Source organism: Dendropsophus ebraccatus, unplaced genomic scaffold, assembly GCF_027789765.1.
Source record: "Dendropsophus ebraccatus isolate aDenEbr1 unplaced genomic scaffold, aDenEbr1.pat pat_scaffold_1008_ctg1, whole genome shotgun sequence".
Lineage (NCBI taxonomy): Eukaryota > Metazoa > Chordata > Amphibia > Anura > Hylidae > Dendropsophus > Dendropsophus ebraccatus.
The window spans coordinates 35147-61119 of NW_027208424.1; the positions used below are offsets into that span (position 1 = coordinate 35147).

At 43.4% G+C, this 25973-nt stretch overlaps 2 pseudogenes; one reads left to right on the forward strand and one right to left on the reverse strand.

The window, feature by feature from the left end:
• Positions 1–9168: 9168 nt before the first annotated feature.
• On the reverse strand, positions 9169–12771 carry LOC138774668 (RBPJ-interacting and tubulin-associated protein 1-like; annotated as a pseudogene).
• Positions 12772–13179: 408 nt separating this feature from the next.
• LOC138774665 (ATP-dependent RNA helicase DDX54-like) lies at positions 13180–25948 on the forward strand (annotated as a pseudogene).
• The last annotated feature ends 25 nt before the right edge of the window (positions 25949–25973 follow it).

A 25973-nucleotide genomic window follows, 5' to 3' on the forward strand; every position in this document is an offset into this window, starting at 1 on the left:
TCATTTTACAAGAAATACTCACGTAATGATGATAAACCCAATAAGTTTTGATTGCGTAAATATATTTCTTTAGAAATAAATTTCTATCTATCAGTAATGTGTTCTGTCTGGGATTGGGGCACTGCTAAAATGATAATCATAATAGATGGAGAACTGTATATTATAGCATAGGTCAAACAATCATGGACGATTAACAGATTAATGGTGGATGAAGCCAATATTCCCAGAAGAAACGTCACTGTCCAGTAGTAATCTCATGATCAGAAATGCTACTGACACCTTCAGTTTGCTTCTTAAGGCCAGGTTCAGACTATGTAAGTGTGCGGCTGTATTTGCGGCTGTAATTGTGCGGCGGTATTTTGGTGGTTCATGCGTACGCTGGAAAGTATACGATATACGGCTGCACAGTGCACACTATGTATGAATTACGGCCTTATTGTAAACGGACCTGTAATAAATGAACAAGACCATTGTTTGCGGCTGGAAACGCGGCCGTGGATTGACAGGCGGTCCGTACGGAGTACTTCAAAAATAGCCTGCAATGATGCCGAATGCCGATGCCTCTAATAGTTAATATATTAAATTAATAAAAACACATTTTCTTTGTAATAAAGTCCCTTTCGTTGTTCAATAATTTAATTCTAACGAATTCATCATTTTGCAATTAAATATACTGTTAAATAAATAATATATATATAAATAAATGTATATTTATATATATATTTATTTTTTGACAGTATATTTAATTGCACAATGATGGATTCGTTAGAATTAAATTACTGAATAACGAAACTGAATTTATTTCTACGAAAAATGTGTTTTATTAATTAAATATTAATTAGTACAGGAAGCTCCATAAGCCGTTAATTCATATTGCTGGCAAAAGAGCATTCTGTACTAATCATCACTTACTTTAATGAAAACATCAAATGTTTCTTCTAATTATGTTATCACAATAGCATTATTAGAAGAAACATTTAGAATTATATGTGCGCTCAGCTGATTGGCTGATCGGCTCAGCGCACGTATAATTAGCGCGGTCCGCAGCACAGTGACTTCATTGTGCTGCGGACCAGCGAAGAGGACACATCGGGGTGAGTATACAGCTCTCTCCACACCCTCCCTGCACTGCACCCCTCCCAGCAAGGAAGGGGGGTCACTTAACCCCTTCCTTGCTGGGATGGGTGCAGTCTGACATCAGTCTGGCCCCCAAGGGGGGTGTTACCAGGCTGCTGTCGTTTGGTTTTTAACCCGGCTGGTTATAAAAATAGGGGGGACCCTATGCGTTTTTTTTTAATTATTTATTTATTTAAAAAAAAAACCGCATAGGGTCCCCCTATTTTTATAACCAGCCGGGTTAAAAACCAAACGACAGCAGCCTGGTAACACCAGGGTGGAAGAGCCATTGGTTTAGGCCCTCCCCAGCCTAAATCTTACCAGCCTGCTGCCGCCCGGTCCAGGAGCGCCAATTTTGACGCTCCGGGACCACTGGCACCCGGCTCTTCCCAGTACCCCTGGTGGCATGGGTACTGGGGTAATAATGGGGGTTAGTGTTAGCCATTTTATACCGGCTAACACTAGGCCCCAACTTAGTAATGGATTCCGTCTATTAGACGGCTTCCACTATTAGACGGCTTCCAAGTCTATAAAGTAAAGAAATAAAGAGAACACACAAGTTAAAAAATTTTTTTATTCAAATAAAAACCACCCCACACCCCTCATTGACCATTTTATTAAAAAAACAACAAAAAAACGCTGGTCATCGACGTAGTCCACGGAATCCGACGTAATCCCCAGGATACCGATATCTGAAAAACAAAAAGGGAGAAACACACAAAAAAACACACAAAACAGGAGCACAACACCCATCATTGTGAGCGGTGTTGTGCTCCTTACAGTATGCAGCATCTTTACAGATCGCGCTTACAGTCTGGCCCCCAAGGGGTTAAGGGAGGATGTATTGCATCCCCCTTAACCCCTTGGGGGCCAGACTGATGTCAGACTGCACCCATACCAGCAAGGAAGGGGTTAAGTGACCCCCCTTCCTTGCTGGGAGGGGTGCAGTGCTGGGGAGGGGGTGGGAGATCTGTATACTCACCCGATGGTGTCCTCTTCGCTGGTCCGCAGCACAATGAAGTCACTGTGCTGCGGACCCGCTAATTATATGTGCGCTGAGCCGATCAGCCAATCAGCTGAGCGCACATATAATTCTAAATGTTTCTTCTAATAATGCTATTGTGATAACATAATTAGAAGAAAAATTTGATGTTTTCATTAAAGTAAAGTGATGATTAGTACAGAATGCTCTTTTGCCGGCAATATGAATTAACGGCTTATGGAGCTTCCTGTACTAATTAATATTTAATACATTTCAAAAACACATTTTCGTAGAAATAAATTCAGTTTCGTTATTCAAAAATTTAATTTAATGAATCCATCATTGTGCAATTAATATACTGTCAAAAAAATAAATATATAAATATACATTTATTTATATATATATATGTATTTTAAACAGTAGTATATTTAATTGCAAAATGATGGATTCGTTAGAATTAAATATTGAACAACGAAAGGGACTTTATTACAACGAAAATGTGTTTTATTATTTTAATAGATTAACCATGAGAGACATCGGCATACTGCAGAGGATCGCAAACCCCGGTAATAGCAATTCATGTAAACTGTGTTCTCTGCTTTCCAGATGCATCCAGAGGTGTTTGCATCACTTCTTAAGATTTTATTTGTTATTTTTAGTTGAACCAGATTTCCAAGTAAATGCGTATGTTTGAGCCGCATGTCTATTTTTTCCCACGGCCGTCCGTAGTTTCATCTGCACATTTACAGCCGCATAAAAAATACAGCCGCACAGTTACATAGTGTGAACCTAGCCTAAAGAAGCACTACAGAATTTTTTTTTTAATTGTCCCCCCGGCTGCACGCTGGTGCATATACTCACCAGTGATGCATACAGATGCATTCGAGAGCATGCGTAAATTGACATGGAGACAGAAGAGGGGTCAGAAGAGCGGTGATGTGAATGTGCGCAGGATTTGAACGGCACCGAAGGACCTGAACGAAGCCGCACCACGGGACAGCAATCTTCGCTGGTGAGTTTACGCGCCAGCGCGCAAGGAGGGACAATATATAAAAAAATTTCAACGAAAAACCAAAGTGTGCAAGTAAATTACCCTTTACTAGCACTCCATAGGGTTCATGCAACTTCTTCAGCCCACTAGTATTCAAATGCCCGAACGATTGACTCGAGCATGCTTGGGTTGCATCCATCTTCACTACCAATATTTACCATAAAGCAACCAAAGTAGATGTCAACACCTTAAAGGAGAAGTCCGGCAATTCTAAAAGCCGGCAGCCTGTAGGGGGAGAAGGGAAATTGATTACAAGTAGGAACTTACCTCTCTTAATGCCCATGACATCACATCATCAGGAAAATGCCTGTCCCGGCTGATGGACTGGCCACTCAGCCAATCAGTGACTGTAGCAGCGTCCCACCCCAGTCACTGACTAACTGAGTGGCCAGTCTAACAGCCGGGTCATGACGTTGGACACCGTGAAGATTCCAGAGTCTGGTGGACTTCTCCTTTAACATTCTCATTAGAATAACATACTAATGCTTGTTTTTTTCTATTTATTTGTGTTTTCTTTGGTGGATGAGGTCGGGGTTTGAGCATTCTTGGGGAAAAGGACTTAAAAAAACTGTTTTGTTGTTAAGATGACTTGTAAAAATAAATTATTGTAAAAAAAAAAGAATAATATATGTTTTGTGATCAAGCAACTTTTCAATCCAATACTTAAAGGGAATCTACAGTCAGCTACAATTCATATTCCAAACTGCTACACTGTTAAATAGCTGTTAGATCAAGGAGACGCATGATACATTTTATATATCTGTATGTGCTTTAATAACAGTAACAGTATCAAAGAGGAATTTCGGGGCCCCTCCTATGTTCCAAAAATAACATGAAGCTGTTACCCTGGGGTTTACATAAAATCTTTATTTAGGATTGTTTGACAGCCAATTATAGAGGTTCATCTTTCTATATTTACAAGTATAATCTAAATTTATTAGTTGTTAAATAAACAAACATGAGAATTTTCATCCCAAAGTAGGCGACACATTGCCCTTGTGATGACTTGAACAGGAAATGCATTTATGTATCAGTCTTACACTTGGTCGGCAATAAACCTAACTATTCCTATAGGAGGGGAGAGGAAAGAAAGTGGAGAGAAAGCGAGAAATAACAAGGAGAGGAGATTATGGGGAAAAAGGGGGTGGCGGGGAAGGGAATATTGTGGGAAAGGGGTGTGGCGGGGGGGTGGAGGGGGAGGCAACATAACCTGCTCAAGGCCCAGTCAGAGGTAAGGGGAGGGGAATCACTTGGCACCAGTAGTACATTGTATGAAGAGATTATTGCTAAGCATAAGGTTGGAGGACAGTTTGAGACCCAGATTGTCCATGAGTTTTTCAGCAAGTATCAGCAACATTAGAAGTAAAATACCACATTGTGTGTTCAGGGCCGTATTAACAGCTGCTGCTGCCCTAGGCACTAAACCTGAATCACCCCATCTGGGGAGCGTGGGGGGGGATGGTTTCGGAATCGCTTTTTCATGGTATTTTAACTGCTTGAAACATAAACAAATTTCCACATTGATAAACGATAGAGCGGTCTGCATATTGTCTGAAGGAATCTCACCACAGGATTGGTAGATAATAGCTCCAGCATCACATTTAACACCGCCACACCAGACCTAAAACATTACAGCCATTCTATGATCGGATAACGCGCTGCCATACCAGACTGACCAATACAACCATAACCCCCCCCCCTCAAAAAGACTGAACTGGAGGGGGAGATTAAAAAAATAAAAAAGGTTGTTTTCTTCCCCCTGCTCCCTGGTTCTGCCCCCCCCCCCCCAAAAGGTGCTGCCCTAGGCATAGGACCATGGGTGCCTAGTGGTAAATATGGCCCTGTGTGTGTTGAAACTTGATCCATTGGGAAAGAAGCAAGAAGAAAGGTATGGCACTTCTCTTTTTTTTTGTTCCTTTCCTTTTTTTCTTTTAGTGTTTGCCCTGAGAAAGACTTTCATGTCCATGATAAGGTCCTCAGGGAAGGTCTGAGCCATTTCACTTGGTATTCACTTGGCTACCAGGAGGATCGCATGAATTAGTTGGGGTTAGCACAGAGTCCAGAAGCTTCATTGATAGAAGGAGTTACACTCTGGAATAGAGTTGCAACTCTTCTTTAGGATCCATGCTAAGAGTTCATCCTGATACAGTATAGGCAAAAACATGGAGGATATTAGTAGTCGTTAACATTGCTTTACTATATTGATGGAGAAAGTAATGGTTTGCCTGCTGCAGTTTCGTTTCTTGCTTATTGTTTTACAGCCTGCAATCATCTGCAATCACATTCCTGAGTATGGGAAGATGGGCAGGAGATGTAATGATTATTTGTCTCATCAGAAATGTATGCAGGCTTATGCGATGGGTCCAGATTGTGTCCACCCCAGGGTCTTAAAGAACTCTGATCATTGCTTGCTGGCCCCCTGACAGATCTGTATAACCAATCTCTGCAACAGGAGATGTCCTGAGGATTGGAGAACGATCAATGTTATACTCATCCATGAGAAAGGTAGTAGAGAAGAGCCCAGTAACTACAGGCCAGTTAGCTTGACATATGTAGTAGTAAAAAAATATATGTAAACTCTTCTAAAAGGAAGATAATGGATCACCTAAGAATCAACAATTGAAGATCCAAACCAGCATCTTTACTGAGGGCAGATGACGTCAGACTAATCTCATTGTCACAAAGTCCCCTCTCTATTGGAGTATTTAACCACCACAGATGCTGGAAAAACAGAGATACCTTTTGTGCATCCCATTCAGCTGAACTCTCCGCTTGTAGAGCTCCATACATTGGTCCATTTTTTTTCTACTTTACTTGCGATAGAAAACCAGCAGAAATATGAAGAAAACTTGAAAGAAATCAATAAAGAAGAATTAGAGATAAGAATGGGAATAATGAAAGACAAATCAAAACTGATGAAAGAACTCAGGATAGGAACTGAAAATAAAAAGTAAGAAGTGAAACTGGAGTTGTTTATTTCAATGATTAATTGCTGGTTTTGCTGATGAAAAAAAAACAACCAAAAAACGTCCATGCTGCAATGATGCATTGTCTGGTGGTGATGGTGTTTCCATTTGGCCAAAAGTTTTCTTAGTTTTTGCTTTTTTTATTTAAGGCAAACTGATCCTCCAAGTGTGAAATTGAACAAGGCCTTAGAGATTTTGATGACAGTCTTAAGGTGCAGTGTTTACCTGTAGACCTATGAATTCAAGTCCACATTGGTTTCCCTATAGGTAGATCTTTATTTCCACTGTTCAAACTAGGTAGTATATAGCTATTATGTATCTAATAATTTGGATCCACATAGTATTACAACTGAGGCTTCACACATAGTGGGAGATTTATTTAGAAAGGCATACTGGTACGGTAGTCTTAAATCAAGCCCCGTCTCCATTCACCCTTACCGAATTCACTAAGAGGCACTTAGTAAATCCAGCGGGACCTGCGCCTGTCACAGGCGGGTGCAGAAATTTCTGTCATGGTTTACGCCTCTTTTTAGGTAGTAATAAATTAGGCATGGGACAAGACCATGCCTCCTCCCTGCCTTGTCCCAGGGGAGAGGGGCTTATGTCTGGTGTACGCCAGGAAAAAGGCAAAAGTCTTTACCTTCTCTGCAACATAAGCCACAGGACGCATCTTTGATAAATGTGCCCCATAGCATTTTGATCAGGATTTTTAACCAAAATCAGGAGTGGAAATCCATATCTATTATATTTTTCTCTGTAACAGTTCTATTTGTGAACGCGGCCTTACAGAAGTCAGAACAGGGAAAGCTATAAGAATGGATTTATGATACAGCCTCATAAGACTGTAAGCCTGTAAATGAAACAACCATATTCAGTATAGAACTATTTATAGGAGTTATGTAGGCCATCAATTCAGATGTGCAGGGGTCTTGAGTCCCAATCTGCTGTTTGAAGAGGCCTCTGTTTAGCTGCCCTCATCCTTTCCATCATATACTACAGCTACAGCTTTTAATTAGGACACTCTGATCCTTGCACAACCACAACTAAAAGTACAGCTGTCTTAAAGGGGTTATCTGCTATAAGATAATTATATTTTAATAAAACTATTACTCCAACATATACAACTCACTTATATAGTGTTATCACTAATACCACTGGCTTTGTATTTTTCACCACTGACAGGAAATGGAAACCAGCAGAACTACAGCATGAGTATTGTCTATAGCTCCCTGACTCCTCCCTCTCTCCATAGAGAACACATCATCCTCTGAAGTCCCAGGATGCACTGATATCACTCAGCTTTTGATCACACCCTACTTCCCCACAGCCCTCCTGCCAGTTCCCCACCCAGAGCTGCAGCAGAACTTTCATTTCACTGTGAGGTTGCAGCACCTGCTGCTTCATTCAGCACAACATGCTGTAATCACATCTTACTCTTTCTGAGGCTGTGTGCACACATGCTGTTTTTGCTGTGATTTCCTGCTACGTCCACATTTCAATTCTGCGTTGGTTTGAAAAACAAACATTGCTTGTCTGATGTGAACCTGGTCTGGTCATTTATGATTGCAGATATTACTAGGAATTACACAACAGGCAGGGAGATTATCAGATAATTTATTACAAACAGCATAAAAATCAAACCACAATCATAAACATATACATCAATGGATAAAGAAATAAAAAAAAAATACAGAAACTGATAATGTTTATTGGAAATCCAAGTATTGCAGAAACCGCAAATATCTTGTAAGCAGAAAATATGTCAGAAAAACAATGTAACGAGTAAATGAAAGACACACACCAGCCTACTATACTGGTTGAATAAAGCACAGGCATTCACAACAAACAGTATAAAGGCCCTATCACACAAAACTATTATCGATAATCGTTTGGTGTGACAGTGCATATTAAAAGATCACGATCAGACGACAGATCATGGTTTTTCAATGGATCACGTCAGCGACAGTCGCTCGCTGTGTAATAGAAGTGGTGGCAGCAGACTGCCACAGACTTCAATGGGCTGCCTAGACGATCAAAGGATCATCTGGGGCCGCCCCTCCCGCAAGCTCCCCGTGGTCCCTTCCACTATCTGTGTGTGTAATAGCACAGGAAGCAAGCAGGGAAAGGGGGAAGCGAGCGCTGACCTGACAGGTCAGCGCTCGCTTCCCCCTCATTATTGTGTTGTGTAATACAGCCTTAAGGCACTGCCAGCTTTTTAGTGAAGGGACGGTTTTATCTAGATAACACTCGGACTGTAAATAGGGTTGACCTTCATTACCCTAACGACCAGATAATTTTCTTTTTTTTCAATATCAATAACTTTTTTTTTATTTTTCTGTCAATATAACCATATGACAGCTTTGTTTTTGAGGATTGAGTTTTGAAGAACATATGAATTCTTGAAACAATTTATTGCTCAGGACTATATGGATGTGGCAATACCAAATATGTGTATTTTATAACTTTTTTGTTTCATACAAAAATAATATTCTATAAATGTGTATTTTTAGGTTTGCTGGATGGGGAGGGGGGATTTTTTCATATAATAAACTTAGCAAAACTTTTTTTCTTATTAGTGACACAAGGCTTCTTTGACAAACACCACATCACTCATATAATAATTGCACTACTAGTGTAGTTCAGTGTATATCCTGCAAACATGATGCTGACAAGTGACCTATCCGACCCAATTAGCGTAAATACATGGCATACTTCATTAGGACCCTTGCAGACCATGAAAACCCATCTGTGTCCCAGCGATTTTGTGGCCCAGGTGGCAGATGCCTGGAAAACCACTTATATGCTGCAATTACAATTAGACTGTGGCATCCAAGGGGCTAAACTAACATTTCAAAGTTGTATACAGCCTAAATCTCAATCATTGCAAACTTCACCGTAGTCATTTTTGTAGACTATAAAAGGTACAGATTTACAGGCACATCATACAAAACCTTTATCTAACATTGACCATTTGCTCAATCCTGACCTACAACTAAGCACTCTGGACATGATTTGTTGTTGTACATAACACCAGCTTCATAAAATAGCTCTTCACATACACATTCAACACCAAACTGTATTTGTGAACTTAAGGCACTGATTATTTCCATGGTGGTCTGTCTGTAAAAGATCCTCTCCTTGCCGTCAGTCTTCCTGAGCAGCTTGCTGAACGAGCACTGTCCTTTCTAGGTGAGCTCCAGTAAGCCTTGGCACTAGCTGGTGGATCACCCACAGAAGGGCTTCCACCTGAATCAGAGTCACTTTCTGGAGTCTTCCAAAAGTTCCTTTCCTTTATGTATCCAGGTGTACCGTTTCTGTCATTAGAAGGGTGAACAGCTCGAAACAGGGATCTGGTTGGTATTTGTCTTGGAGCTGTGGGGCCGCAGTGTTGGAGGTGGGCTCCAAGAAGGGGACGAATGCGGACTGAATCTTCTTTTTTAACCCATGGTGCTTCCAACCACAGTCTTCTACTTTTGGTCCAAAAAGAGATTCATCACAATAAGAGGGACTGCGACTTTTAACTCTGAACAATGAAAGAGAAAATAAGAGTGATATTAATTATCACATCTACATTAATAGCTTGAGCCTGAATAACATGATAAGGAGAGATGAGCAAACCTCGAGCACGTTATGTTCCTCCAAACCCAAAACACTCTGCATTTGATTACCGGTGGCTGAAGACATTGGGGTCAGCTCTAAGGAGTCCTGGAAAACATGGATACATCCCATGGCTCCAGGACTCCCTAGGACTGCATCCAACTTCTTTGGCCACCAGTAATCAAATGCAGAGTGTAGAGTTCAGACGAACCAGAGTGCGGTCGAGGTTCGCTCATTTCTAATGATTAGCACTATCTAATATCTGTGCCTCTGCAATATAGTACATTTATAGCTATTTGCAGACTTTATATAACTCATACTATATGTACTTTCTCTGGGTAGAATGACAGAAGTTCCTGCATGTTACCCTAATTCTAGAATAAGCTATTTTCCACATCTTACAACCTGTTGATCAGCACAGTATTTCCAAAACACTTACATATAAGTGTATGCTATGCACAAGACCCACATTTATACTCTTAGTCTAGTCTTAGGACTGAACAGCCCCTGTAACCACCATACCTTTAGGGCCCTATTCCACGGGATGATTATCGTTCGGATAATCGTTAAATTGTTTGGAACAAAACAATAATCGTTCTGTTGAATAGCCTTAAACGATTAAATGACGAACGAAAAATGTTGATCGCTTAATAAGACCTGGGACCTATTTTATCATTGTTCGCATGGAATAAGACGTCATTCGGTTGTTAGCAGTAGCGACAAAACACAATAGCGAAGACAAGACGACCGCAAGAACGATCATAAGTACCGACAATCGTTCCGTGTAAATGGGTGTACGATTTTCAGGTCGTTTGCAGTAGCGGTCGTCTAAGATCGTTTATCGTTAATGATTATGCGAACGATAATCGTCCCTGAATAGGGCCCTTAGTTTTGCCGATTGCTGTTTGTAAAGTTTTGTGTCTTTTTTGTTAGCAGTTAAAGAGTCAAATTGGGGATGCAGCTGCTGCAGCGCTTCCTCCCTCCCACACCCCACCCTGCATAATTGATATACAGTTGATTGACTTCCAGGGGGTGTCCAATAGCTGTATGATGTTGCAGCTATTGGACAACATGTGCGTGCAGATCAGGATATACACCTGGCCCCTCTATGTCTTAGAAGGCTTACTTCCAAGGCATGGACAACAGAAAAATGGAGCGCCAGGAGCAGAAGACTTCATCAGCCATCGCCTGTTCCTCAGACAAACCCAAGTATTACATGTGAATTAGCAGTGACAGAGTCTGGAGTCATTCTTACTTATACTGTGTTTTCTTGCGAGGAGTCCCCACAGGAGAGCAGGCAGCCCTGGCAGTGGTACTGCTCGCTCTATTCTTGTTCTCTTCTGGTCCCCTGGTGATTCTCGGACAGACGTTCCTATGGTCCATGAAGAGCTGGGTCTACTTTACCCCAGACTGCCAAACAGGGTCTCATCGACAAAGGAGTCAGAGGCTTTAAATCTGTAGGCGCTTCTAGTCTTCCTCGGTGGCAATGATGTGCGTTGTCCAGTTATGGAGAGATCCAGTGACATGTCTACATCAGGGAGATCATGGGCTAGAAAGCTGAAAGGAAAATATAGATTTTGATTATGATCAGAAAATGTTACAGTAACAACATCTTCAAATGGCGGCGGGTGTGAAGGTGCAGGGACGGGCTCCTCTGAGAAGGGAATGGTGACATCCTACTGGAGGAATGAAGTGACAGCCGGGCGTGTCCCTACAACTCGCTGTACAGACATGCCCTATTGGCATAAATGGGAACATGAATAAAATGGTGAATGGTAACGCCCAGTTGTCAGTTTGGTCATACATTTCCAGGAAGAACGGAACAATACAGAGTTCTGTGCATTGGTACTTTATGGGAAATACAAGCACCTGCCTAGACTATAAAACAAGGGTAGGGAACCTTGGCTCTCAGCTGTTGCAAAACTACAACTCCCATCATGCCTGGACAGCCAAAGCTAAAGCTTTGGCTGTCAAGGCATGATGGGAGTTGTAGTTTTGCAACAGCTGGAGAGCCAAGATGCCTACCCCTGCTCTTAACTCTTGTTTGCAACTCTTGTTTCCTACCGCATCCATGACCGTATTCACCCGGTATATACAATGCTTTAGGCTGTATATTGTAGCATATCAGACTATACAATTCTATAGAGTGAGGGTGTCAAACTCACAGACTCCCAGCTGTTGCAAAACTACAATTCCCATCATGCCTGGACAGCCAAAGCTTTAGCTTTGGCTGTCCAGGCATGATGGAATTGTAGTTTTGCGACAACTGAAGGGTTGTGAGTTTGACACCGTGCCATACAGGTTTCTACTATAGGGTCCTATGTTCTGCATGCCTATCAGTGATATACAGTCATGCCTTTGGAGGTGTATACAGTCACAGCCATTGGAGGTGTATACAGTCACTGCCTTTGAAGGTATATACAGTCACAGCCTTGGAGGTGTATACAGTCACAGGCTTTGGAGGTGTATACAGTCACAGGCTTTGGAGGTGTATACAGTCACACAGCCTTTGGAGGTATATACAGTCACAGCCTTTGGAGGTATATACAGTCACAGCCTTTGGAGGTGTATACAGTCACAGCCTTGGAGGTGTATACAGTCACAGGCTTTGGAGGTGTATACAGTCACAGCCTTTGGGGTGTATACAGTCACAGCCTTTGGAGGTATATACAGTCACAGCCATTGGAGGATATACAGTCACAGCCTTTGGAGGTGTATACAGTCACAGGCTTTGGGGTATATACAGTCACAGCCTTTGGAGGTGTATACAGTCACACAGCCTGGGGTGTATACAGTCACAGCCTTGGAGGTATATACAGTCACAGCCATTGGAGGTATATACAGTCACAGCCTTTGGAGGTGTATACAGTCACAGGCTTTGGAGGTGTATACAGTCACAGCCTTTGGAGGTGTATACAGTCACACAGCCTTTGGAGGTGTATACAGTCACAGCCATTGGAGGTATATACAGTCACAGCCTTTGGCTCACCTACCCACAGAAAGAAACAACACAGTGTGAACAGAGCCTAATATACAGACCTGGGTTGGGAGTGATAACGTTATACGCATGCAGGACTATAATCCTGTACACCATGGTTACTGGGCTTCTCTGACAGACAGCACTCACCTTCACCTCTCCAGCTCCATGGCAATACTATAACAACCATAGCCTCGGACCATACCACTATGTAGGAGGCGTCTCACTCTACCATCTCCCCCTATACGGCTCCTATACCTATCCAGTACCCGGTCTCACTATAGGCTGCAGGTAGTGGGCCGCGCGTACACTGGAAAGCGTGTTTACACACAAACGGGATGACAGAAAAAAAAAAAAAAAAAAAAAATAGTAACACCCCCGTGCGGCGTAATGGTACAATCCAGGAAGTGACGGCGAGCCGCTTCCGGGTGTGTGGGGGACACGTGTGTGAGGGGTTCCTGAGAGGTTGGGGTCTCGCTTAGAACTTCAGGGACATGGCTCAGAAGAAACGCAAAGCAGCCCGGGGCAGGAAGCCGCAGGACAGGGCCGGAGAGGACAGCGACACTGCCGAGTTTGATGTCAGCGCTGGGGTCCCGGAGCAGGATGAAGTGGTGAGACAGTCAGGGTCATAGGTCAGTGATCCCCCCCTCAAAAATGTGGTTGTCCAGCTGTTGCAGAACTACAAATCCCAGAATTCCTGGCAGGCAGCATCAGCAGATGGACAGCCACAGGTTTGGGATCACAGTCTTGGTGTAGCTGCCGTACATGTGTATGAAGTGATGCCAGCAGCTGGTCACGTGTCTATGAGACTGTAAATAGACTGTAAGCTCTTGGGCAGAGTCCTCACTCCTCATGTCTGACTAGTGGTTACATCTCTGGTGTTGTCAGTGTATGCCCCCAAACTGTAATGTGCTGGAATCCCCAGCTGATCCAGAATCCAAACATCTGCTAGGACTTTCCATCCCTCCCAGTACATTTCTAGTGTTCTGTGGCTGCCCTTTATCATGCACCTGTGTGTGTGTGTGTGTGTGTGTGTGTTGTGTGTGTGTATTAATATATATATAACCATATGAGGAGCACGGCTTTAAAGGGAACCAATTGGGCTGATATGGTTCCCTGGAGTACTGTATACAGCTCCTGCGGCACATACCGGCTGCGGCTGCAGCAGGAGCTTTATACTGGGGAAAAATGACTTTTATTCCCCTGGCTCGTGACAGACACGGGCGGGGAAGTAGTCATCTGGGCGGCTCCCTGCCCGTGTTAGTCACAGCGCTCTGCCTGTCAGCGCGATTCTAGGGATGATTGACAGGCAGAGAGGCCAGTAACGGACCTCTCGCCTGTCAATCATTCCCGCAGAGCACTGTGACTAGACACGGGCAGGGAGCCGTCCAGATGATTATTTCCCCGCCTGTATCTGTCACGAGCCAGGGGAATAAAAGTCATTTTCCCAGTATAAAGCTCCTGCTGCAGCCGCGGCCGGTATGTGCTGCAGGAGCTGTATACAGTACTCCAGGGAACCATATCAGCCAAATTGGGCTGATGGGTCCCTTTAAAATGAATTGGAATAAAAGCATTTGGCATCAGTGTCATTGTTGCTGTTAAAAAGGACACTCCCAAAGGGGTTTGTAAAGATGAAACCTCAACCATAAATAAGAAGAGGAAAGTAAACTTCATGGCTGCTGAAAAGTTAAAGGGAATCTGTCAGCTGTCAATCATGTTCCAAACTGCTGACACTGTTAGATAGCTGTTGGGTCAAGAAGACACACATTACATTTCATTACATATGAGCGAACCTGGCAGTCGTTTGGCTTCGTACAAACCCAAACCATTTTCATTTTACTCCCTCTGTCTTCCCGTTCTGGTGGGGGAAGGTGCAGAGTGGAGAGGCGGGACTCGGGCTGTCTCCACCTTACCCATGGAACGGAAAGACAGCGAGAGTTAAATGTCGATGATTCGGGTTTGTACGAAGCCAAACCTCGGTCCGATTCAATCATCTCTGCCTTTCATGTATCTGTCTGTGCTTCCAGAAGATAGAGACATACTTTTATTCTCTGGTACAAGAAGTCAAAGAGGCTTTCCAAACTCCAGAATAGATGGAAGCTGGAACGTCTCCTCTCTCCCTCTGTCTGCATGATTGACACTGGAAGCTGAGTCTAAGCAGGGCAGTTATAGGAGGGACGAGAAAGGGCTAATGCACACAGACGTACATGGACAGTGTTCTGCGGACTGGAGCTCCTCCCAGCATCCTGATTAATTATGATGTTGGGAGCTCCGATACTGTTTAAAGGTTCGCACAATCCATGTACAAGAGTCACAGCCTTCATTTGGCTTAACCACAGGTGCCCCAGGGGTCAGCCTGCTGAAATAACATTGATGGTCTATTTTAGGATAGGCCATCACTTCTTTAGGCCCTGTAACTACCTTAAAGTGTCACTGTCGTTTTGCTAAACGTTTGACATGTCATGGAGACATGTCAAAAGTTTTGAAGTTCCGGGTCTGACTGTTCAGACCCGTACTGATCGGGATCAGCAGTCCTCAGCGGTCATGTGATCAGTTGGGATTATAATGAGCTCTAAGAAGCCAAACTGATTGACACAGAGCGGGGAAAGAATGCGCTGCAACGTGGTCCCCTCCCAATCGGAACAATCAAAACTTTTTTCTGTGCCATGTCAAAAGTTTTGCAAAACGACAGTGACGCTTTAGTGGTCCATGGTCCCAGGTGTTGTTCTCAGCTATCAACCCAGCAGCCCAAATTTTAAGAAACCAGTTAGGTATCCACAGCCATGAATGTTAGTTTATAAATGGGCAGTACCGCATTGATCTCACCCATCTATATAGTTTATACATACTGTAAATGGCAGCATTTCCAATGTCATCCACAATCCACAAGGAGTTCTGCCTTTTTAAAGAATTATTGTTGTGCATCCCTGCAAAAAATTCTGCAGGTAGCTGTTTAGAAATGTTGTTTTCTATTGATTCTGTATACTTTGATTCCATATTATTTTTCTCTACTTGATCTGCCATTAAGAAAGCAATTCCTTTATTTGTTGAGGGATGTTTCATCAAACCAGAATATCCAGCCATTAAACATTGTATTTTTTTCTTTAGCTGTAATTGAATAATTTATTGTTATTTTCCTCCTGCAGCATCTCCATCATTCCCAGCAGCAGAAGCTGGATCAGACACTGAACTGGATACTAGACAGCTGGTCAGAGCGCAAAACAAGAAGAAAAAGAAATCTGGAGGTTTTCAGTCTATGGTATGTCATGGCTTCGTATAGGGAGCCCAGGTCTATGCTTAACCCCTTAACGACATCGGGCGTATATTTGCGCCCCTGGTACTTAACGCATCAGGGCGTAAATTTACGCCTGATGTTTCCCCGATCGGTGAAGATGGCCTGCTATAAATCATAGCAGGCCATCTTAGCTTCTCGGCACGGGGGGTGGTTAACACCCCCGTGCTTACGATCGCCGCTATTGGCTGATCAATCCAGATTAGCCAATAGCGGCGATCGCGAAAAATGGCGGTCGGTGCTGTCCGAGGACGCACGACCGCCATTACGTAAAAAGTAATGGTGGTCACGGTGCCACCGGCCCGATCGCCGTGAACGATTCCACAGAGTCCACAAAAATAGTAAATACCTGCTCTGGACCCCTCAGCTAGGTAGCTGAGAGGTCCAGAGCAGGTATTTGTACATACTCACCTGTCCCGGGGTCCTGATCGGCGTTCTCCGGTTTGCGACGTCCTCCGTCTTTCCGTCGGGTCTTCGGCTATTTCCGGCGGTCCCCATCGGCTTTTTTCGGCTCCAGCCTCGTCTTTTCCGGATTTTGCACTCTGCTGCCCTCTAGCGGCTGATATGTGTAATACACTTATCAGCAGCTACAGGGATGTTCAGAATGTAGAAAAAGTTTTTTTTTTTTTTTTTTTTCCAAATTTTTTTTTTCTATTTCCGCACCCTATCGCCGCTGAGTTTGATCAGCATCGCACGAAAGTGCGCTGCTAATCAGCAACTCCTCCTTTTTGGCGTAGGGTGTTTTTTTTCTATATTCTACTGCCACGGTCTGCTGATAAGTGCCGCACATAAGTGCGGCATTTATCAGCAACTCCTTTGTTGGCGTAGTTTTTTTTTATACTTACTGTAAAAAAAACACGAAAAAAAAAAAACACTACATTACACCACACTACATTGAATAAAGTTTGACACTAAACCACTACATACCCCATATACCAATGCCCGTATAAAGATGGCCCCCAGGGTGTTTTCGGCGTCAGAGGGATACGTTATTATTGCCTCCGACACCGAAACAGCCAGTCAGGATGAATGGGGGGATCCTTCTTTCCTCCATTCATCCTCATCATCCTCATCATCCAGTGACGTGTCTGGGGGTAGCACATAGCGTTACGCTGCCCCCCAGACACGTCTTTTCCGCCAGTACCGTCCCAATAAGAGATGACGGTATGAAATTCTACAAACTCTGTGAGAGTACCTCAGGGTACACTTACAGATTTAGGGTACGTGCACACTGCGGAATGGCGAAGGATAACCCTTCGTGCATTCCGCAGCTGGCACCCGCCGGCGGACTTATGCGGGCGCGTGTCTCACCCGTGTCATAGACTCCAATCTATGCATGGGCGGATTCCATCGTCCATCCAAAGAATGAACACGTTCGACGGAGAGCGGAATCTTGCCCGTGCATAGAATGGAGTCTATGACACGGATGGAGACGTGCGCCTGCATCACTCCGCCGGTGGGTGCCAGCTGTGGAATGCACGAAGGGTTATCTGTCGCGCTTCCGCAGTGTGCACGTACCCTTAGAGTGTATGTAGGAGGGACACCCCAATCCAGCCCCAGATGCCCCCTCCCCCCCATCCTCGGAACAAGTGGGAAGATCGTCGGGAACTGATCTTCCCACTGCTGGATAAAGGTTACCACCTGTACGGGGATAACTTTTGTACCAGCACCCCTGTTTCGGTCCCTCGCTGCCCGAGCTACTGTAGCTTGCGGCACGATCCGAACATATCAGAAGTAGTAATAGCGTCCTAATATTTAGCAGCCATGGAGCGGACCCAGCGCTTCTGGATATGAAGGACCCCGTATCGCACCAGGACAACATTCTCCAGGTGACGTCCCCCACACTGGAGAACGGGAGACCACAGAAGAAGTGCAGAGTGTGGCGTAACAGGGGGATCAGGAAGGACACCATTTTCCAGTGTGACACCTGTCCTGATCCCCCGGCCTCTGCATACTGGATCGCTTCAAGGCGTACCACACGTCATTGGGGTCTACATTATCTAAATGCTGTCCTTTATTCCTATTTCAGAGGTCACGTTGATCCGGGGATTATCTGATCGCCATTATGGAGTCGGGAAGGAATTTTTCTAACAAGAAAAATCTAACAAGGGGGGCAGCGGGGATATGGCCCCCTGGTGACGGCCACATTTGGGACGTGAAAATGAAAAAAAATGGTATTTTTTATTTTCTCGGCACATGTTCTACGTAAGTGCCCGTCCCCAGTGGGGTCATATGCTCACTGCACCCCTTGTTAGATTCCTTATGGGGTGTAGTTTCCAGATGGGGTCACTTGTCGGGGGTTTCTACTGTCCTGGCAGCACAGGAGCTTTGTAATTGCGACATGGCCTCCATCCTCCATTCCAGCCTCTAAATGGCGCTCTGTCCCTTTGGTGGCTTGCCCTGTGCCCATATGACACATTATGCCCACATGTGGGGTATTTTTGTACTCAGGGGAAACTACCCTACACGTTTGTGTCATTTTTCTTTTTTATCCCCTTGTGGAAATGGAAAAAATCAAGGCTAGACCAACATTTAGTGTAATTTTTGTAAATTTTTACTCTAAATCATTAATCTTGTCATGATTTGTTTTCATTTTCACAAGGGGCTAAAAGATAAAAAAAAACACTAAATGTGTAGCGCAATTTCACCTGAGTACGGAAATACCCCACATGTGGACATAAAGCGCCATGCGGGTGCAGGGTAAGCCTCCAAAGGGAAGGAGCACCATTGGCTTTTTGAGGCTGGATTTGGATGGAATGGATTTCGAGGGGCCATGTTGCATTCAAAAGGCCCCTGTGTGCCAAGACAGTTGAAACCCCCCACAAGTGACACCATTATGGAAACTACACCCCTCAAGAATGTAACAAGGGGTGGTAGTGAGCATATGGACCCACTGGTGACGGGCACAAATGTGGAACAATGTGGCGTGAAAATGAAATATTACATTTTTTACACTATAATGTTGGTTTAGCCTTGAATTTATCATTTTACAAGGGGTTAAAGAGAGGAAAAAAAAAACAATGTGTAGAGCAATTCCCCCTGAGTCCGTAAATACCCACATGTGGACATAAAGCGCAATGTGGGCGCAGGGCAAGCCTCCGAAGGAAAGGAGCGCCATTTGGATTTTGGAGGTTGGATTTGGCTAGAATGTTTGATGAACGCCATGTCGCATTACAGAGCCCTCGTGCTGCCAAAACACTGGAAACCCCAACAAGTGACCCCATTCTGGAAAACTACACCCCTCAAGGAATCTAACAAGGGTGCAGTGAGGATATTGACCCCTTGATGACGGGCACATTTGTGCCATGAAAGTGAAAAAAATGAAAATATTCCCTTCACGTCACATTGTTCCACATTTGTGCCCGTCACCAGTGGGGTCCATATGCTCACTGAAACCCCTTGTTAGATTCCTTGAGGGGTTATAGTTTCCAGAATGGGGTCACTTGTGGGGGGTTCCAGTGTCTGGCAGCACGAGGGCTCTGTAATGCGACATGGCCCTTGAAAATCCTTTCCAGTGAATTCAGCTTGCAAAAGCCAATTGGCGCTTCTTCCCTTGGAGGCTCGTCCTGCGCCCGCTTGGCACTTTATGTCCACATGTGGGGTATTTCCGTACTCGGGAGAAACTGCGCCTACACATTTTGTGTCTTTTTTTTTTTTTCCTCTTATCCCTTTAAGAAAATGAAAAATGAAGGCTAGAACAACGTTTAGTGTAAAAAAATTTTTTTTTCTTTTTCACGTCATATTGTTCGGAAAATCTGTGAAGCACCTGTGGGGTCCAGATGCTCACCGCACCCTGTTACATTCTTGAGGGTGTAGTTTTCTAAATGGTGTCCCTTTAGGGGTGTTTTTTAGGTTTTGGCACCCCAGAGCCTCTGCCAACCTGAAGTGGTACGGTCAAAAATGACCAAATAAAGGAGGCGTTGAAATTCACTAGGCGCTCCTTTATATCTGAGGCTTTGGTTGCGTCAAATAGCGCAATAGGGCCACATATGGGGTATTTCTATAAACTGCAGAAACGGAGCAATCAATATTGGGGTGCATTTCTCTGGTAATAGGTTTATAATTATGAAAAATATTTGGATTACAATAAAATCTCTGCACAGAAAATTAAAATTTTCTAATTTCTTACACACTTAGCCTTTATTTCTGTGACTCCCCTAAAGGGTTAAAAAACTTTTGGATATGCTTTTGCAGAGTGTGGGGGTGCAGTTTCTGAAATGGGGTGCTTTGTGGGGCTTTCTAACATACAGGCCCTCAAATACACTTTAAACATGAACAGGTCCCTAAAAATATCTGATTTTGAAATTTACTGAAAATTTGGAAATTTGCTGCTAATGTTTTAAGCTCCCTATTGTCTAAAAAAATGAAAGATCGTTTAATAATGCCGCCAACATAAAGTAGACATGTTGCTAATGCTATTAATATATAATTTATGTGGTATAACCACTTCTGTATAAGCAAAAAAGTTTCAAAGTGGAAAAAATGCCTTTTTTCACATTTTTTCACGCTATTTGGGTTTTTTTCATAAAGATTCATTATGAGTATCGACTCCAATTTTCCAGAATGTAAAGTACAATATGTCACGAGAAAACAATCTCAGAATTAGCCGGATAGGTAAAAGCATCCCGAAGTGATTAATGAATAAAGTGACACAGGTCATATTCATAAAATTTGTCTCTGTCATTAAGGCCATTTCAGGCTCTGTCCTTATGGGGTTAATGAGGTCTGTCTGTTTCATTTGATATTATGTTTGGTCTTCCCAACCCAGGACCATGCATGGTAATAAGGTAGATGCCCTGTTGCAGGCCTTATACTATCTGTCTGACTTATGTTCAGCTTTGGCTGAAACACTTGTTGACCCAATAGCCCTATGGGGTTGTCAGGACACACACTTCCACTGTCTCGCATGAGTTCAATGCTCAGTGAGTATCGATCATGGATCCTATTAAATAGAAAGCACACTTGCACGACAATCACTGGGTATCAGTTGCCTTGGCAACCCAGCCACCTAACATGCTGTTGCATCTCCCCCCTCTATCCTCTGCAGCATGTCCTAAAACTATCTGGTTACCAGTTACATTGTGTGAACTTGTGGTTTTGAATCAAGTTCATTATAGTTAACATTTAGCCAATAAAGAGGTTACCCATGGTTAGAACAATGTAGCTGCATTCTTTCAAAAACAGCACCAACCCCTGTTGTCAGGTTGCGCGTGGTATTACAGCTGAGCTTCAGTCACTTCAATGGATCTAAGCTGCAATACCACACACAAACTAAAAACAAGAGTGGTGCTTTTTTTTTTTTTTTTAGCCTGAATAAACTCCTTAGGGTAAATTCACACGAGTGGATCCACCGGGAGTCTCACGCATGAAATCTGCAGCTAATCCGCAATACATGTATTAATAATAATAAGAATAATATTTGTATTGCGGATTAGCTGCAGATTCGTTGCGTGAGGACTCTCGGCGGATCCGCCCGTGTGAATTTACCCTTAACATATTTTGCAGATAAAACCCTGTCCTGATTGTGTCCTTACTTTGTAAGTATGGCCATTTATTCCATTCTCTCTTCTCACGCTTAGGTCTTAGCTATCTGTCTTTAAAGGAGTGATGAAGAAAGGTTACAAGGTACCCACGCCTATCAGAGAAAGGTGAGCGTAACATAATCTGCTCTGGAATAGCATTGATATTCCTGTAATGCCTAAATTTAATATATGTATATTCTTTAGGTAACCCAGTCATTCTGGATGGCAAAGATGTGGTCGCTATGGCTAGGACGGGCAGTGGGAAGGACTGCTTGCTTCTTGATCCCAATGTTTGAGAAGCTGAAGGCTCACAGCGCTCAAACTGGAGTCCGTGGGCTCATCTTATCACCTACCAGAGAGCTTGCCTGCAGACACTCAAATTCCTAAAGAGGTAGGTAGCATCGCTACAGGATCTAGCTTATCTATTCACCCTTTTTTTTTTTAACTGTGCCTTATTTTGCTAATACTTCATTTCTATGTATTAAATACTTTCTCTCTAACAGCTTGGAAAATTTACCGGCTTGAAGACTTGCCCTTATCTGGGAGGAGACCGGTAAGTTAGCAGCCTTCCTTGTAGTAGTATCGCAAAAAAGCTACCCATACACTGTAGAAAGCTGTTACACACAGCTATTCCTCTTAAAGGGGTATTTCACCCAAAATCTTTTTTTTGCATTGTTAAATAGCCCACCCATAGCTCCATATATTGCCCCAGCAAGTTATTACCTGTTTTGCGGCCATTTCTCCTACTTGCCCCCTCTATGCAAAAAATGGAGCTACAAGTAGTCCAATCCGACACGCTTCTTGCTTCTGGCCCCCACCCTCCTTGTCGGGGATCACATGTCAATGGGAGGGTTAGCGATTATGACACTACCCACTGAAGTGAGGGAGGACACATATGACACTATAGCCTTCCCCTCGGGCTTACAGCCTTCAGACCCCACACCTCAACAAACAGTTGACTGTCTCTCTCTCTCTCTCTTGGGTGGAGTTCCCCTTTAATGCTCTTATATGCATGCACTCTTGCTCAGCTAAACAGCATTAAAGGGGAAAAACACTGCCAAGCTCCCCTGGTGTCAGCTTTTCTTTCCTACTTCCAATACTTTTCTCCCCAATTTTTGCTGTCAGGCAGTCTGGAGGCTTCCATGCACAATAAGTGGTCAACTTGTTCTTCAAAAACTTGATTGGTTGACTGTAATGTAGTTTGTATGACCACCAAAAGAATTTCATAGGACCAACTAAGTCAACTCTTCCACTTAAAATAATACTTGCCGCTATTATATTAGTAGAATTATGGGCGTTTTTTTTTGTGTAGTTGATGTAACTGCTTCTCATGAAGCTGGCCTTTAAGTGAATGTATGTATGTATGTATACACTAGATATTAGACTGTGAGCCCCACTATAGCTGATGTATCATGTATACCGATGGGGACACCACTATAATGCTCTTGCTATATACATTTAATGTCCTTCTTTCCATTTCAGGATGGAAGATCAGTTCGCTGCTCTCCATGAAAACCCTGACATGTGAGTTTTCATTGTGTAACAATGACTACACAATCTGACATCTCACATGGTTGTTTTGCATGCTGCTCAAGGATCTAATAGATGTGTTATTGTCCTGCAGCATTATCGCCACACCTGGACGTCTTATGCACGTAGCTGAGGATGAACCTTAAGCTGCGTCTAGTGTGGAATATGTCGTTTTTGATGAAGCGGACAGGTAAGTTGGCATTGGGTATGTAAAAGTTCATAAGGGTCCCTTACTGAGGAGTAGACTCATTGCCTGACTTCTTATGTTTGGGACAGGCTATTTGAGATGGGCTTTGCAGAGCAGTTGCAAGAAATATTTCTCGTCTCCAGAAACTCGACAGACTTTGCTTTCTCAGCAACTCTTCCCAAGATGCTACTGGAATTTGCTCGGGCCGTGTGAGCTGCCACTTTAAGCCAAGCATTCGTTCTCTCCAAATTCCAATACATTGCCTCTCTTTGTTCCTTTATTTTTTTTTTTTATTTCTTTTAACAGGCCTCACTGAGCCGGTGTGGGATCCGATTAGACGTTGACTCAAAGCTTAGCGATCAGTTGTCGGTAATATCTTGTCATAATCAGTGCATAGACTATAGCAAATGTTCTACATACTACGTGCACTCATCCACATTGTTTGTCTTCTATGATAGCTGTCATTTTTTCATGTGCGGGCAGAGGATAAACTGCCGTGCTCCTTCATATTCCTGCGCTGCATTGTGAAGCCTCAGGAGCAAACCTTATCTTTGTGGCTAGAAACACCATGCAGAGTACCTAAGAGAGGTAAATGATATAAACGGACTCTCAAATTGTAGAACCGACAGCATCAAGTTACTATATTTATCTAGTTTATCTGTGTTTCTCCCTCTTCCCCACAGTTGCTAGACATGCAGGGTATCCATGTTCCACATATACAGTGCTCTTGATCAAACTGCTAGGAAGATAAATCTTGGCCTCTTTCTGCACGGGAAGGTTCGTGCACTTTTGGTTACCGATGTGGCTGCGCGAGGTTAGACATACCCATTTGGACAACGTCATAAATTATAATGTCCCACCTAAGGCGAAGCTTTCCTCCATCGGTCGGGTATTAAGATAGCTCGATTCCTAATATAGGACGACATACTTAAGTTTTAAGGTTTTCTATACTTAGTGATCTTTCTCTCAGGCAGAGTGGCGAGAGCGGGTCGGAGTGCACAGCGTACTCTCTTGTAGCTCCAGATGAAACGCCATATGTAATGATCTTCACCTCTTCCTTGAAGCCATTGAAACTGGCAGGAGATCCAGAGGCCGGTTCAGAAATGGAAACGGATGGCGTCATGGGACGAGTACCCCAGAGCTTGATAGATGATGAGGATGCTCTGCTTATCACGGACCGTGAGAGTCTTGGAGCTGCAAACCTTCACCATGTAGCTGAGAATGCATACAAACAGTACAGCAAATCCAGGTCCGCTCCTGCTCCGGAGTCCAAAAGAGAGTTTAAGAAGCAATTACAAACCAGCTGGGTGTTTCACCCCCTCTTCTGTAAGTGTTATCATTGGTTTTTATGTAACGCTTTCTCCAATTTCTCAGTACAACCTCTGTCTGACGTCCATCATTCTTTTCAGGGTCTCGTCTTGGTGGAGAAGAAATGCAGAGATTGAAATTTGGACAGCATCAAATCTTACAAATTAAAGCGGTAGTGATGTTCCACTTACATTATTAAATAAGGCCTTTATATTGTGACCTCACAGATGTAGCTCATGTAATTTTCTTATTTGTACCCCTAGACTATTTTTGAAATAAATGCCACTAACAAGACCACCGCAAGCGAGGTGATGCGAGCAAAACGCAATCGTGATTTAGGCGTTATCGCTAAGTTTCAGAGGTTGCAGGATGAAAAAGTGAAGACTACAATGCAGTGTGCACCTAGTGCTAAACAATGCTGCACCCAGCCAAGACAGTGCAGAAGAAAGCATTGAGGTAACCAACAAGACTGAGCTCAAAGGAGAAGTCCGGCGAAAATTTTTATTAAGTATTGTATTGCCCCCGAAAAGTTATATAAATCACCTGTATACAACTTATTACAGGAAATGCTTATAAAGTGCTTTTTCTCCTGCACTTACTACTGCATCAAGGCTTCACTTCCTCGATACATGGTGATGTCACTTCCTGGATAAAATGGTGATGTCACGCCCCGACTCCCAGAGCTGTGCGGGCTGTGGCTGCTGGAGAGGATGATGGCAGGGGGACACTGAGGGAAAACAGGACACTGGAGGGACACTGAGCATTCCCTGCCATCATCCTCTCCAGCAGCCACAGCCCGCACGGCTCTGGGAGTCGGGTCGGACATCACCATTTTATCCAGGACGTGACATCACCATGTTATCCAGGAAGTAAAGCCTTGATGCAGTAGTAAGTGCAGGGAAAAAAGCACTTTATAAGCATTTCCCGTAATAAGTGTATATTGGTAATTTTTATAACTTAAATACTTTAATAAAAATTTTCGCCGTACTTCTCCTTTTTAAAGGACTTAAAGGACTAATTTACAATCTATATTACGCTCTAAAACCAATTGAGTACCCATTAAATACCAGTGACATGATTGTGAGAATAGATGGTTGATATCCTGGGACAAATAAGAATTGTGTATATTTCAGCTTTGATTACAAGCAGTCAGAAGTTATGAGACTATAAAGATGAAACTGTTAGGATTTAGAAGAAAAAAAAAAAAAGGTGTTATTCTCTTAAGACCTGTCATACCAACGCTGTCATCTACACAAGGATGTTCTTCTCCACCCAGGGATTCTTTTCACAAGTACTTGGAAAGAGAAAGAGAGAAGATGGAGGTGAGAATAATGAAGGAGCAAGAAAATGAAGGGAGGGTGTTCCTAGGATTCAGAATATTATGTTCCATACAGACCAAGAGACTTGAGAGGTGACGAGGGTAAGCTCAAATTAAACGGCTTGTG